General features: G+C 43.6%; 1 protein-coding gene and 1 pseudogene across 2 annotated transcripts in view; one reads left to right on the forward strand and one right to left on the reverse strand.

Annotated features, from left to right (window-relative positions):
- The window catches only part of IL17RD (interleukin 17 receptor D), a 75,652-nt gene that overhangs the window by 44,204 nt on the left and 16,072 nt on the right, over positions 1-15,376 (reverse strand). The gene's annotated exons all lie outside the window — the stretch shown is intronic.
- Positions 126-722, forward strand: LOC129143625 (large ribosomal subunit protein eL19-like; annotated as a pseudogene).

A 15,376-nucleotide genomic window follows, 5' to 3' on the forward strand; every position in this document is an offset into this window, starting at 1 on the left:
GAAACAGAAGCTAACCAGAAAAGATTAAAAGCAGTGATTAATTCTTTTTTAAAGGAAAGTCCAAAGGTTCTGGCTAAACTGACTTTAAACTAAGAATCGGGGAGCTCATTGCTTTCGCTGCTGCGGCCACAGCCATGAGTATGCTCAGGTTTCAGATGAGGCTCGCCTTTAGTGTCCTCTGCTGTGGCAAGAAGAAGGTCTGGTTGGACCCCAATAAGACCAATGAAATCGCCAATGCCAACTCCCATCAGCAGATCCAGAAGCTGATCAAAGATGGGCTGATCATCTACAAACCTGTGACTTTCCATTCCCGGGCTTGATGCCGGGAAAACACCTTGGCCCGCTGGAAGGGCAGGCACATGGGCATAAGTAAGCGAAAGGGTACAGCCAATGCCCAAATGCCAGGGAACGTAACTTGGATGAGGAGAATGCAGATTCTGTGCCGGCTGCTGAGAAGATACTGTGAATCTAAGAAGATTGATCACCACACATATCACAGCCTGTACCTGAAGGTGAAGGGGAATGTGTTCAAAAACAAGTGGATTCTCATGGAACACATCCTCAAGCTGAAGGCGGACAAGGCCCACAAGAAGCTGCAGGCTGACCAGGCTAAGGCCCGCAGGTCTAAGACCAAGGAAGCACGCAAGCACCATGAAGACTGCCTACAGGCCAAGGAGGAGATCATCAAGACTTTGTCTAAGGAGGAAGAGACCGAGAAGTGAAAGCTCCCCCTTTGTCTGTACATACTGGCCTCAGTGATTAGGTAGATCAACCACTAAAATAAAACAAGACTTTACCTGCCATAAATAAATAAATAAGCTAAGAATGGGGGCTAGGTGTGGTGGCTCAATCCTGCAATCCCAGCACTTTGAGGCAGGGGGATTATTGAGCCCCAGAGTTTCAGACCAGCCTGGACAACATGGTGAAACCCCATCTCTACCAACAAAAACACAAAAATTGGCCAGGTATGGTGGCATGCACCTGTAGTCCCAGCTACTTGGGAGGTTGATATGGAAGGATGGCTTGAGCCCAGGAGATGGAAGTAGCAGTGAGCCATGATCACTCCACTACCCTCCAGCCTGGGCAACAGAGCAAGACCTTGTCTCAAAACAAACAAAAACAAACAAACAAACAAAACACACACACAAAAAAACAAAGAATGGGGAGCTGGGTCAGTGTGAGGCCAAGCTGTCAGGTGAGCAGCACTGCTTCTAGGGACACAGATTCAGGCATTTCCTGGAGCACTGACGAGGTGAAGCCCCAAAGGCACAGCAGGTTCAGAGCAAGGTGGGCAGGAGGCTGGGAGGAGGCAGAAGGCCAGGCCAGGATGTGCCACTTCCTGCCTGCCATTTCCCCAACTGCCTGCGAAGTGGTGGGATGCTCGGTGATTCTCAGAGATTCCCTAAGAGTGGGTTTTCAAGTTTCTAGAACTGTAGGCTTTTCTTTTGAAGACAGCTTTATTATTTTTGTAAAGATAACAAGTTCAAGGTAAAATAAAATTAAGTACAAAGAATATGAAACTTCTCCCATTCCATCATTTTGAAGAAGACTCTTCCAGACGGTCTTTACTGACTGCATCACATGGACTGTGACTTGACATAAATTAGATCCTAATAGATATAACATTTGCTCTCATAAATCTCCACCAGCTATCAGTTAATGCAGTTCCTTCTGGGTGAAATATGTAAGATCTATGGAGGAAATAACAAAAAGAGCCTAATAAAGTGAGTTAGGACCACTGGGCAAAATTCTTTCTAAGGGTCTTATCAACTGTCATCAACCATCATTTTCTACAAAGGGAAAACACCATTAGTAGGAAGTAGTATAGCAGGCCCCGTCACCTGCTCCAGAGCCGGCTGTGTACATGGAAAAGGCAAGAGGACACATGTAGTGACAAAGCTACTTGCACAGTATACACACGTTGATACGTTGGTAGGTTGCCTATTGATGTGGGTATCCTAAACGCTGTTCTGCAGGGTAACCAAATTACTATAATTTATCCTGTATGTTTCTTTAAAATTACATAAATGTAGGGGATTTTATGATTAGATGACTGGTCTCCAGTGAATAACAGAACTGTGTAAAATTAAAAGGGAAACTGGCAAATCCAGGAAGCAGATAACAATGTCTTCCTCTCTCCAGCACAACAATCACATTACAGCCGTGTGGAAACCTAAGACCTCCAACTCTTTCCAGAGAGTCAGGGTGGCTTGATTTTACAGACCAAGCTAAGGAGATAAAAACCACTCACTGGTAAAAAACGGTAAATTCCATTTTGTGATTAGAATCACAACACATATGTAGCCCAGGTGTGGAAGAAGAAAGAATGAGCTCTGCCTCAAAAACAGCCTGGCCAGGGATGGTGGCTCCCACCTGTAATCCCAGCATTTTGGGAGGCCAAGGCAGCAGGAATGCTCGAGACCAGGAATTCAAGACCAGCCTGGACTCCATCTCATAGACCCCGTCTCTATGAAAAATAAGAATAATTAGCTGGTGTGGTGGCATACGCCTGTAGTCCCAGCTGCTGAGGAGGATCTCTTGAGCCCAGGAGGTTGAGGATGCAGTGATTGCACCACTGCACTCCAGCCTGGGCAACAGAGCAAAGCTCTGTCTACCCCTCCCCCGCCCCCAACCCCCACTCAAAAAAAAAAACTTAGCTGATCTAAAAGCAATATTTAACTATACCCTGAGATTCTCTCCTTCTCATTTATCCATGAAAAACCTCTGCAAATGCCCCAGGATTTATCAACCAGATGTCTCAAGAGCTTGAAATATGCTTTTGCACTTGGGAAAGCCATTTTGAGTGAGAATAAGGCTAAACTAGACCCCTGCCTCTAGGTGTTTACAATTAGTTTTGGAAAACAAAGCTAAAAGACACGAAACTACAGTAGATAAGGTTACACTGCCTAGAATGAATGGGCTAAGTTATGCCACTGAGCTCTATGTGTAATAAGATTTCAGACAAGGGGTAATTGAACAGAGGAAGGCTAGCCAGAGAAGTGTCTTCAGAGGAGGCAAGTCAAGCTTTGGGGTTGCAGAGGGGAAGGAAGTTTCTTTCAAGCGAACACAGACCCGGGAGCTTGTGCTACGAACTGTACCACCCAGTGCCCAACACATGGTAAGCATTCAGGAAATGGTTGCTCTTTCTCAGGGATGACACAGAGTCTTCCTGGTCATCCAGAATAAACACTTCCCACATCCCTGGAAGTGACCAACACACCCTCATTGCTTCTGTGTTAGACACCCCCAACTGGCCTGAAAAGATGGGCACCATAGGGCTGAAATAGCCTAGTGGGTTCAGCTTTGCATGTGGTACATCTTGGAGATAGGCAAGATCCAAATACAGTGGTCCTTACAGATGTGAGCACAAGCCTAGATTTGGCAGACAGAAGCACAGGGAAAAGGTCTCTGATACAGGCCAAGGTGGCAATGGGGTAGGTGGGGAGATGAGGAAGGAAGAAAGAGGCAATGAAACAGCAGCTTCAAAGGATGAATCCAAAGGACCCAAGAATTGAACAGATGGGGTGAGTCAAACCCCAGGGCCTGGAGAGCAGAAGTGACACTTATAAAACAGAAGACTGGAGCTGGGGTCTCAAAACACATATCCATTTCAAGATGGAAATTGATTCCCTGCCCCTAATACAGATGGAAGGTATTTAAGAAGGAGGAAGGTGAGTCCTGGTCACCAGCCGCTTCCAATTTTCACTTCTCTTCCCTCCATGACAAAAAACTTTTGGTATTAGGTTAGTGCCACAGAGGCCTAAGTTGGGAGTCTCTAACCTTCCCCTGTTGCTCTTACACGCCTTGACTTTCCTGTCTGTACTCAGAGTAAACCAGTGTCATGCTTCCAAACAGAGCTCACTAAATACTAAAGAGATAAGAAGACTCAAAGCAAAGGCCCTTTGTTAGCTTTTACCAAATCTTCATCAACTTCCCTACAGATCAAGACCACTAAAAACAATCTTTAAAAATTTGACATTGGCACAAAAGGACAGAAAGGACAATACTGTATGACTACATTTATATGCGGTATTTAGAGCAGTCAAATTCATAGAGACATGAATAGAGATAGCCAGGGGCTGCGGGGAGAGGAGAATGGGGAGTTATTGTTTAATGGTTATGGAATTTCCATTTAGGAAGGTGAAAAAGTTCTACAGGTGGATGGTGGTGATGGTTGCAAAACATTGTGAATTTACTTAAAAATCTTTGAACTGTACATTTAAAATGGTTAAAATGGTAAATTTTATGTTATATGTATTTCAACACAATAAAGAAAAAAGTAAAAACAAAACAAACAAACAAAAAACATTAAAGGAAACTGAACCAGGAAAGGAATGATAACAACAAAACAGTGTTAGGGCCACATATGCAGGAAGAACTAGAGACTAGAGGGTGAAAGACTGGAGCGAGGTAGACCAGATAGCCAGCAACTGCAGCAGTCCACATATAACATGACAGGGACAGCAATGTACTGATGAGGATCAAAGGACAGGTCTGAGAGGCATTTTTAAGGAAAAAATACCAGGACTTGGTGACAAATACAATACAGAGGTGATGATGAAATATTCAAAGGTGACCTGCAGGCTCTTATTTGGGGAAGTCGGAAGATAGTGATTTTAAGGCAATAACGAGAATACTGGGGGCCAGGTGCAGTGGCTCACACCTGTAATCCCAGCACTTTGGGATGCCAAGGCAGGCAGATCACCTGAGGTTGGGAGCTCGAGACCAGCCTGACCAACATGAAGAAACCCCACCTCTACTAAAAAAGTACAAAAAATTAGCTGGGCATGGTGGTGCATGCCTGTAATCCCAGCTACTCAGGAGGCTGAGGCAGGAGAATAGCTTCAACCCGGGAGGCAGAGGTTGCAGTGAGCTGAGATTGCACCATTGCACTCCAGCCTGGGCAACAGGAGCAAAACTCCATCTCAAAAAAAAAAAAAAAGAGAACACTGGGGAAAGAGGGTCTTTTTTTTAAAAGTAGGCTGCAGAAAAACAGTGAAAGTGAGGTGCCTACTATCTTTTTACAATATCATATACTTTGGGGGGAGGGGAGAAATGCAGGATTAAAAGGCAGGACGTCATGTATGACGGCATGCCACAGAAACTTAAGGACAGATAGGCTAATTCATAAGAGGTATACAAAATTAACAGAAAGTGTAAAAAAATAACAAAAAGCCAGGAATTGGGCTTTGTGAGACTACCCATAGTTAGGGCACGCATGGAGGAAAAAGAAGATTGAAAAAGTGAGTTTGGCAAAGTAGGAGAATGAAATACAGTCAAAATAAAGAATATTAAACAGGCTACGGGTAAAAGAATGTCAAGATGGATGTTTTCAACATGAAAACCATCTTTTTAAATGCTTTTTAAACTTTTTCCTTTAAATTTTTTATTTTGAATTTTTGTGTAATTTTGAACTGAATGTGAATTTGAGTGTGAATATTATATATACAAATAAGTGTATATTATTTATGGGGTACATGCAATGAAAATTTCCTTTTTTTTTTTTTTTTTTTTGAGACGGGGTCTTGCTCTGTCTCCCAGGCTGTAGTGCAGTGGCACGATCTCAGCTCACTGCAGCCTCTGCCTCCTGGTTCTAGTGATTCTCCTGCCTCAGCCTCCTGGATAGCTGGGAGTACACAGGCACGTGCCACCACGCCCGGCTAATTTTTGTATTTTTAGTAGAGACAGGGTTTCACCATGTTGGCCAGGCTGGCCTTGAACTCCTGACCTCAGGTGATCCGCCCACCTCAGCCTTCCTCCAAAAGTGCTAGGATTACAGGTGTGAGCCAACTCACCTGGCTGAAAACCTTTTTGATTACACAAATCTCTGAGCAAATAATTATACTGCTAGATCATTTAAAATAGCTCCTCCATATTAATTCCTAAGTTTTCTGCTGTTATTCAAACTCAACTCCTGGTTTTACAGGAAAAATAGAAAACATATTATTAGGACCATTTAAATCAAATGTTTTCATATGTTTAAAACTTAAAAAAAAAAATCTGGCCCTGGAAAAAGGTACTGAAAAGACTGCTAGTTCACTGTCAGGCTTCTGCGTAAAGATACCGAGCCGGGCACCTTAGAGGCAAGGCTGTGCTCAGAGCTCACAATTCTGCCAGACAGCCCTCTAATCTCCCACATTATGGAGAAGAACACAGAGAACCCATGTCTTGATGTTCCCCAAGATCTGCTCAGCACTTTACAGTTTGAACCACTGTTAAAATATACCTTTTTGCAGTTTTTGAAACAATGCTACATGGAAAATGTAGAGACTACCAACACTGAACTACGAGCTCTAAATCAGGTCATTTTTTTTAACCAGATACTTCTAACCAACTGGTCTACGAGCTAGCATTTAGAATAACTGGCAATTTCCCAGAACTCAAAGAGAAATAAAAGTTCAAAAGATTGGCTAGAATGGTATCAGTTATCGAATTAGATTTCAATTCAGGCAAACCATTTTTGTTAAAAGCTCACAAAAATGGTGAATCTTTGCATGATGGCACTAATACAAGTATTAATTTTCAGACCATCCTGTTTTGGGCATTATTCAACATTTGCTGCCATTTGACAGATGTACATCCATAGCCCCGAAAGGCTTAGTGGGTCAGTTTTGGCATCATGGCTAACAACTTTCTTTCTCAAAAGTAGTGTAGAAAAGCTGAGGTGTGGTCATCTCTGAAATTTGATTGATCTCTGAGATGAGGTCTACTCTGGGAATATTACACCTCTAGAATTTATTTCCAGACACCCAGAACAGGTCTAGGGAAAGTAATATTCTAGGAAACAGTAACTATTACACTGGTTCAATGCTTATCACTAATGAACATTTATTATGCAGTAGCAGAGCTGTGACTGACCTTCACACTTTTTTTTTTTTAATTGGAGACAAGGTCTCACTCTGTTGCCCAGGCTGGAGTACAGTGGTACAATCATGGCTCACTGCAGCCTCGAACTCCTGGGCTCAAACGATCCTCTGCCTCAGCCTTCTAAGTAGCTAGGAGAACTACAGGCGTGTACCATCATGCCTGGCTAATTTTTAAAAGTTCATTCTTTGTAGAGATGGGGTCTTGCTATGTTGCCCTGGCTGGGCTGAAACTCCTGGGCTCAAGCAATCCTCCTGCCTAAGCCTCCCAATGTGTTGGGATTACAGACGTGAGCCACAGCACCCAGCCGACCCTCGTAACTTAACCACAGTACACTGATGTTTTCCTGACAATGTAACTTTAATTAAAAAACATAATTTTTGAGGGCATAAAAAGGAACTTCTATAACCACCGGTCTGAACAGAACCATGTCATCTTACAAGTTCCCCAAAATAGCAAATGTCTCCGTATTTCATCTTTAAAAGCTTGACACTCAGGAGTTATTTTTCAGGGAATATGTAGCTATTTTTTGTATTGTTAGCAGTTTTCATTTCTGAGGGATGGAATAAACATTAAAATATTCTTTGTTCTCTAATGTATTGTTTGAATTAAAAATACTATATACAATTGAATATAATCCTGAGCAGAACAACTAGTGATTATTAAACATTAATTATTTGTCACTTCAGATTAGAAATTTTTGAAGGTCTATTTTTTGTACATTATCTGTATACACAAACTGCTAAATGTTATTAATATTTGTTATAATAAACATTTCTGGGAGAAAAAAAAAGCTCGACACTCTAAGTTTCTTTTGCAATTCTCCCCATACTAGAACACCATGCCAACATCCTAATAAGACTGGTATTAATGAAAGATCAACCTCATTTTCTTGGCAACAATAGGCTTACAGAAGAATCACCTAAGAAAAAAACAAACACTATCTGATAAGGAAAAGATGGATTCTGTCTTCCACCACAGGCCTTGGGCTCTCAGATCTGGAACACTGTTATCTGATTGTATCTGCATGGTTTTCACCAGAGGGCACTGCATGGTAGAGGAAGCAGAACAGAGGAACAAGGACCAAGAGCAGCCCCTGCCCCATTGCCTGAACGCTCTTATAGCCACAGGAAAAAAAAAAAATTCAAAAAGGGACACACGGAGCCTTCCTAACTCTCCCTTTCCCACTGACACCAAAAATAACCAACCATAAACTTTTAGCACCTCTCAAAGACTTCAAGAGAGGCATAAAGGGCAAAGCTTCGGCCTAGCTAAAGATTTTCAAATCAGTGCAATTCCTTTCTTTACTGTTTTATTAAAATATGCAAGCACAGTACTTATAAACAAAGGAATCATTTCAGTTTTTGCTTGGAAAAATGGGAGCCAATACATTCCTTCTGGGAATTCAGGGTAAAAGTTTTACAAAAACAGTGTCCAGATGTGCTTAAAAATTCACTCTATTCTTTCTTTTGTGGAGAAGTGGAGGGAGAAACAAAGGGTAGGAGAGACATTTTATTAAAAATTGAAACACTTATTGGTTTTTCTTGGCTCACCCACTAACCTGCTCTCCACTGACAAACAACGCGGGAACACCTGAGGCAGAAGCGCGTGGCATCCCTCCCCCTCCAACCGCCCCGTCTGACCTCCCCCACTCCGGCCTCCTGGCAGGGAGACAGGGCCTGGCTGACCGCTGTGTTGGTGTCGCCAACCTGAGCCTCAGGAACTTCTCTAACTTCCAGAACGTCCTCATTGACAAATGGTTCCACCAGGTGGTGATGAAAAGTTGGGCGGGGCAGGGGGGAGGTTGGTGGGAGGGAAGAGGAGACTTTGAAGGCCAAAAATTCTCAACTGAGAATCAAGCATTTCTTTATGAAAACCACCACCCTGGGGATAAAGCTTCATTAAAAAAAAAAAAACTTTAAACTGGAATGTTTTGTCAACATCACATCCCAGTTTTAACCTGGAAGCTTTGCTGAGATTTGAAGCTTCCTCAACCCAATGATTTCATTCCCAGAGTCCTTTTTAACCACAGAGAGATTTAAATAATCTGTTATAAAGTTTCCCTTCATTTTCAGAGGGGTTGATGCTGGCTCTGAGTATTGAAGGTAAGTGAGTGTTTCAAACGGAGCATAAATAAAGTAGACAGAGAATCAGGCATATATTATGAATAAAAAGATAATCCTAATAATAGTTTACATTATCACAAACCAAAGTTTATGTGAGCAGCTAAGCCCCCTTTCAAAGTAGAGAGCAGCTGCTGGTACGGCAGAGGAAAATGGTATGTCAAAAATTTGACCTACCTTAAAGTGTGTTTAACTCCGCTGTCAGCCACTGCTTCCTTCTGCCACCTTACACCAGGATGGAGGCAGGGGCAGTATCCTTTTTGAAGTATTTTGTTTGCACAGGCACAAAACTGTCTCAGTGCTGGAGGGACCTATCTCCACTCTACCTTGACAATCTCAACAAAGGCTACGTCATTCTCATCAGTGATGAGGTAAAAACAGGGACTCCCTCAGAGGAGCCAGTCCTGAAGGTGCCCTGCTACTGCCTCCCTAGAGTGCAAGGAACATCTCCAGGGTCTACAGCCTCAGCCCCTGAAGGCTGCCAGTACCCCTATCAGAAGTAGGCAGGAGGCTGGGGAGCTGTGCTTACACACAAATCTGCCAAGTCACAAATCCCCTAGGCTTCATATGCACCCAAAAATGCTGGCCCCACATAAACCACTTTAATCCAAAGCCCTCAATGTGTGTGACAGGAATATCTGTACTCAATAGGGTAATCCTGCCCTTCTTCATAGAGCTCCCAGGATGTGCAGAGTCCAGGGCCAGGCCCTAGGAAAATGAGTGCAATGTGCCTAGGGCAGTGATGTTCGGGTGGAAGAGACACACCCGGCTTTTCTGAGTGAAGGCGAGGGGGGCACCTTCTGGAAGTGGTCAGCTTCACGTTTCCAAATTAGAACACAGCGTTACAACTCAAGTCAATTATTTGGAGTTAAATATTTCTGTACCTACAGGGGCAAGAGGCATATCAGAACTGTGGAAATAGTCCACACCATTGGTCTCATTTTTCAGTTTCCACAGATATTAGGCCCATTTCAAGATGTTCTCACCAGGAGCCAAGAGCTTTCTGCAAAGGTGGCTGAAGCTTCAATCAGCCCAGGGCAGAATGAGGGCAAAGAGCCCCTAGTAAACTGCTGCAGGTGGAGGCACTGGTTTCAACCACGGTCCCTTCCCAAAACAACTTGTCATCACTTCTGTCTAAGCTCAGTGTGCCTCCAGGGGGTGTGACCCCTGGAGATAAGGTATTTCATCAAGTCAGCCTTGTTGGTGCCCTCATACTCTAGGGCCTGTTATCACACACAGTTGCCCTTTTGGTCTCTGAATGAGTGACCTCTTCCCTAGCCGCTCACCATCTCTTCCTTTCCCTAGCCGCTCACCATCTCTTCCTTTCCCTAGCCGCTCACCATCTCTTCCTTTCCCTAGCCGCTCACCATCTCTTCCTCCTCTGGCTTGTGTCACAGACCCTGTGGAGGAGTCCATCTTCCTGACAGCCTATCAGGCATTCTTGGTTCCTCTCCTGCCCACGACAGGATGCCAGTGCAAGCCATAACCTTATCTTCTTAAAGCTTATCTCTGTTTTTATCTTCTCTGTCTCCCTGGTCCCTTTAAGTCCACCCACCCATGTACTCTAAGTCCAGGATCTTCACTCTGGTGTATTAAGGGTAGTCCCAAACTCACCCTTGTGGAGGGGAAGGAATTGCTTTTACAGGGCTCTTCCAGAAATGTTCTTATCATATCCAGGGATCATCCCAGAGGACCTACTAAAACAATGCCACTTCAACCAGGGCAGGTGGACAATCACTCAGGATAAGTGTTCTTGGACTGAGAGGGAAACCCACAGAACAGCAATGCCTGCATGAGAGGCAAGGACCTGTGGGTGGGGCGGGGCTCAGCCAGGGTCCTTCTCCCCACTCTCTTCAACCAGAGCTGCTGCACTCTTATCTGCTTCATGTTGGGGTTCCCAGGAAGGAGTCATTTTTAAAAACAGGTGAGGAAGGTGTAGGTGTGTGTGTATGTGTGTATCACTATTCTGACTTCCAGCTTTCCTGACAAGAAGACAGCTTGGTGTAAATGGGAGTAAAGAGGGTAAAAAACGAACGACTCAGTTCTGCAATTACCCATATGCAGATCAACTGTCAAACAAACTATTTCTATATCTGTGACTGCCTTTCTTCTGCCCTCGCCAACACCTAGCACAGTACCCAAATCCTCTCCAACCCAGACAGTTGCTGACAGAAAGGCCTCTGGGACTGTCAACACCCCAGTGTGATTCAGAGCTCCCAGGGAGTCTGAGGCAGTCCCCTTGTTTATGGATTCAGTGATTGATTGGGCCCTAAAAGCTCCTGGCCCAGAAGACTAAATGGGTTGTAATCACTCATTAACAATAGTGTTGATGTTAAAAATTGGGAGATGCACCGGGTCTTTGGCCATGTGGATAAGCTGGGTGATCACATGTGAAATTGTGAAGGATGAAGGCAGATGGAGACGTGGGCACCCTCCATGTACGCAAGCAACACAGGCACATCAAAAGTGACCAGCAGAGCCGACAGGCCACATTTTGCAAAAATAAAGCTGTGTCTCAATTTAAAAAATAAAAACTATATGTAGGACAAATGCTTTTCTTGTATTAGAGAAAGATCTGCAACAATGGCCAGAGGTTGGGTGTTCTTTCCCAAGTGAGATGAAAAACAGACACCCAGGTGCAAGGGGCAAGTGTCTAGGTAGCAAAAGAGGTGGGCAACTCAATAAGGACACGGAGTGGGTAGGACAGGACAATTATACCCTCTGAATTAAAGGTTCAAATCACCTCAATAAAAATAATAGTTAAAATCTTGAGAATAATTCTAGTGTAACTGTCCCACTTTACAGGTAGTAAGGAAACTGACAGCCTTATGGGTCACCTGCCCTGTCCATAGTCACAAGCAGTCAGCCTGAGATGCTCTCATCACACATGTCACAGTGACCTCAATGAGACAGCCTAACCAGGGTGGCTTCTAGCCCAAGATCGGGATTTTTTTTAAACTCCAATAAAACAGAATTAATATATATTCTCTTTATGGGTAATGTGCGATCAATCCAAAGACTTTGGGGAAAGCGTGCGCGCACACACACATTCACGCACGCGCGCGCACACACACACTGATGCACGCACGTGCACACACACACAAAGGAACAAAGGTTTGCTGGCTAAATTGGCAGTACAAATAGAATTTCCATGATAATATTCAGATTCAATTATTTTCATAATATGCTGGTAAGTCAGGAAGACTCACTAATCAATAATTCTTAGACTTACTAATCAATAATTATTTTAAATTCTTACTTTAAATTCTTATTTATTCACTTAAAACATCTTCCCTAACACTCTCTACTAAGCGACATTTCGCCCACACCTAGCTTTAATATTTCTAGACTTAAAGGCACTAAAACATACTCAGAAGGTAAATCACCAGGTGAAAGATTTAGTCCTTCTCTAAAAAATCCAAAATCAAACAAGTATAAGCTACCACCAAAATAACAAAGGTAAAGAAAAATTATACTTGGGGCTGGGCGCGGTGGCTCACGCCTGTAATCCCAGCACGTTGGAAGGCCAAGGTGGGCAGATCACCTGTGGTTGGGAGTTCGAGACCAGCCTGATCAACATGGAGAAACCCCGTCTCTACTAAAAATACAAAATTAGCTGAGCGTGATGGTGCATGCCTGTAATCCCAGCTACTCAGGAGGCTGAAGCAGGAGAATCGCTTGAACCCAGGAGGCAGAGGTTGCGGTGAGCCAAGATTATGCCACTGCACTCCAGCCTGGGCAACAGAGTGAGACTGCATCTCAAAAAAAAAAGAAAAAAAAATTATATAAACGTCAATATTTCGTGTGTGTGTGAGAGGTATTCTTTTTTTTTTTTTTTTAGATGGAGTCTCTGTCGCCCAGACTGGAGTGCAATGGCACAATCTTGACTCACTGCAACCTATCAATGCCTCCTGGGTTCAAGCAATTATCCTGCCTCAGCTTCCCGAGCAGCTGGGATTACAGGTGCCCAACAACCATGCCCGGCTAATTTTTTTTTTTTTTTTTTTGTATTTTTAGTAGAGACAGGGTTTCACCACATTGGCCAAGCTGGTCTCAAACTCCTGACCTCAGGTGATTCGTCCACCTTGGCCTCCCAAACTGATGGGATCATAGGCTCAACCCACCTGGCCGATAAATGTCAATATTATTAGGATGGAGAAGAATGAGTACATGTATACTGCTGATAAAAAGACTGCAGCCAGTCACTAAGCAGTTACCATGTGGCCAGGCACAGAGCTGGATGTTTTAAAAACAGTATCTTGCTTACATCTTAAAACAAACAACAACCCTGGGAGATGAACTATTAATAACACATTTTACAGATGAAGAAATAGCCTCAGGGAAAAATTTGCCCAAGGTCTAAATAAATGGTAGCAAATGGTGGAGCTGGGAGGGATTCGTGAAACAAACCTATTCTTTTCTCAAAACACAATTCCTCCCAGTAAACTGGTTCAGTCATTATACAGGACAAGCTGGTAAACACGTATGAAATGAAAGCCACAAATCCTTTGACCCAGTAATTCCACTTTGGGGAATAAATGCCAAGGAAATAAACCAAAACGGCAAGGGAGATGGGCAGGTAACCCATCTGTATGAAGATGTTCATAGCAGCTTTGTAACAGTAATAACTTGGAAACAGCCCAAATGCCTCATCAAATGTGGGGATAGGACTGGCAAAAAGGGGAGGGGAGCTTACTACATGAACATATCATATGGCCACTAAAAGTGACATGTCTGTGCACTACATCAATACATGGAAATATCTTTGGAAAACAAACATAAGTAAAAAATAACCATAAATAAATAAAACACATACAGTGATTATAGCAGCTATGCAACAAGATCTGTTTGTGTGTTCAAGGGTAGAAGAATCAGTATGTAATGGAGCTTAATACTCAGTAAGCTTCATTTTTCTTATAAGGTTGAAGTAACCAATTTGTAAAGGCAACACAAGGAAACTCTCCTTAGAGATGTTATGATCCATCCAGGATGTTCTCTTCCTGATCGAAAGAAGTCAAGTTTTCATATAAAAAATAAAGAATGTCGGGCACGGTGGCTCACACCTGTAATCCCAGCACTTTGGGAGGCCAAGGTGGGGGGGGGGGGCAGATCGCTAGGTCAAGAGTTCAAGACCAGCCTGACCAACACAGTGAAACCCCGTCTCTACTAATACAAAAATTAGCCAGGTGTGGTGGCGCACGCCTGTAATCTCAGCTACTCAGGAGGCTGAGGCAGGAGAATCGCTTGAACCCAGAAGGCAGAGGTTGCAGTGAGCCAAGATGGTGCCACTGCACTCCAGCCTGGGCAACAGAGCGAGACTCTATCTCAAAAAAAAAAAAAAAAAAAGAAAAGAAAAAAGGAAAGAAGACCCACTAATTTTAAAGCTACCTCCCCATTTTTACGCTTTCAAGTCAGTCCTATTTTTAAATCAGATTAACAAAACCTCCAGTTATAAGACCATAGCTCACGAAATTTTTTGTTACCCATTTAGCAAATTTGTTTAAGAACACATATGTTTACAAATTGGAACATTCTTTCTGCCACCATTTGGTTTGTACTAATAAAAGTCCACACTCCCTGAATCTCATTCTTTTATAACACATTTGGAAAAGTAACACTAAGATAACATAAATCAATGGGGGTCGAGGAGGTGGGTTTAGGAGCGTCTGAACACAAGCCAAGGTAAAGGTCATGTGCTCAAAGCATAAAGCAGGAAGTTTATGCCTAATTGCCTTTTTTATATGCTCTCCTTCCCCAAAAAGGAATACAATATGCCCACACAGATTCTTCATCACACTCTGTCTAGGGAGGCAGGTGGGCCTAGTGAAGCCCAGAACATCCCCACCTCTCTGCACTGAGCTCACCTGGCCCCTCTGATGGCTTCCTGTATATCCTATCACTGCAGAAGAATGGGAGCATAATTCAAGAGCATCCCAACTAACCTCTGCACCTTTTAAAATGAACAAGGTTGGAAGGTTGGGGAAGGAAGTGGGCCAAAGATGGTGCTATCTTTGGAGAAGAAAAAGCAGATTCCTGGCCAGGCGTGGTGGCTCACGCCTGTAGTCCTAGCACTTTGGGAGGCCAAGGCGGGCCGATCATCTGAGGTCAGGAGTTCAAGACCAGCCTGGCCAACACGGTGAAAAATACAAAAATTAGCTGGGTGTGGTGGCACTTGTCTGTCATCCCAGCTACATGGGAGGCTGAGGCAGGAGAATCGCTTGAACCCAGGAGGTGGAAGTTGAAGTGAGCTGAAATCACGCCATTACATTCCAGCCTGGGTGACAAGAGCGAAACTCCATCTAAAAAAAAAAAAAAAAAAAAAAAAGCCGATTCCTTCACTCGGCAGAACTGTCCTCTGCCTGGGCAGATCTCAGGTGAGTCTTCATCCC

The sequence above is a fragment of the Pan troglodytes genome, chromosome 2 (assembly GCF_028858775.2).
Source record: "Pan troglodytes isolate AG18354 chromosome 2, NHGRI_mPanTro3-v2.0_pri, whole genome shotgun sequence".
Taxonomy (NCBI): Eukaryota; Metazoa; Chordata; class Mammalia; order Primates; family Hominidae; genus Pan; species Pan troglodytes.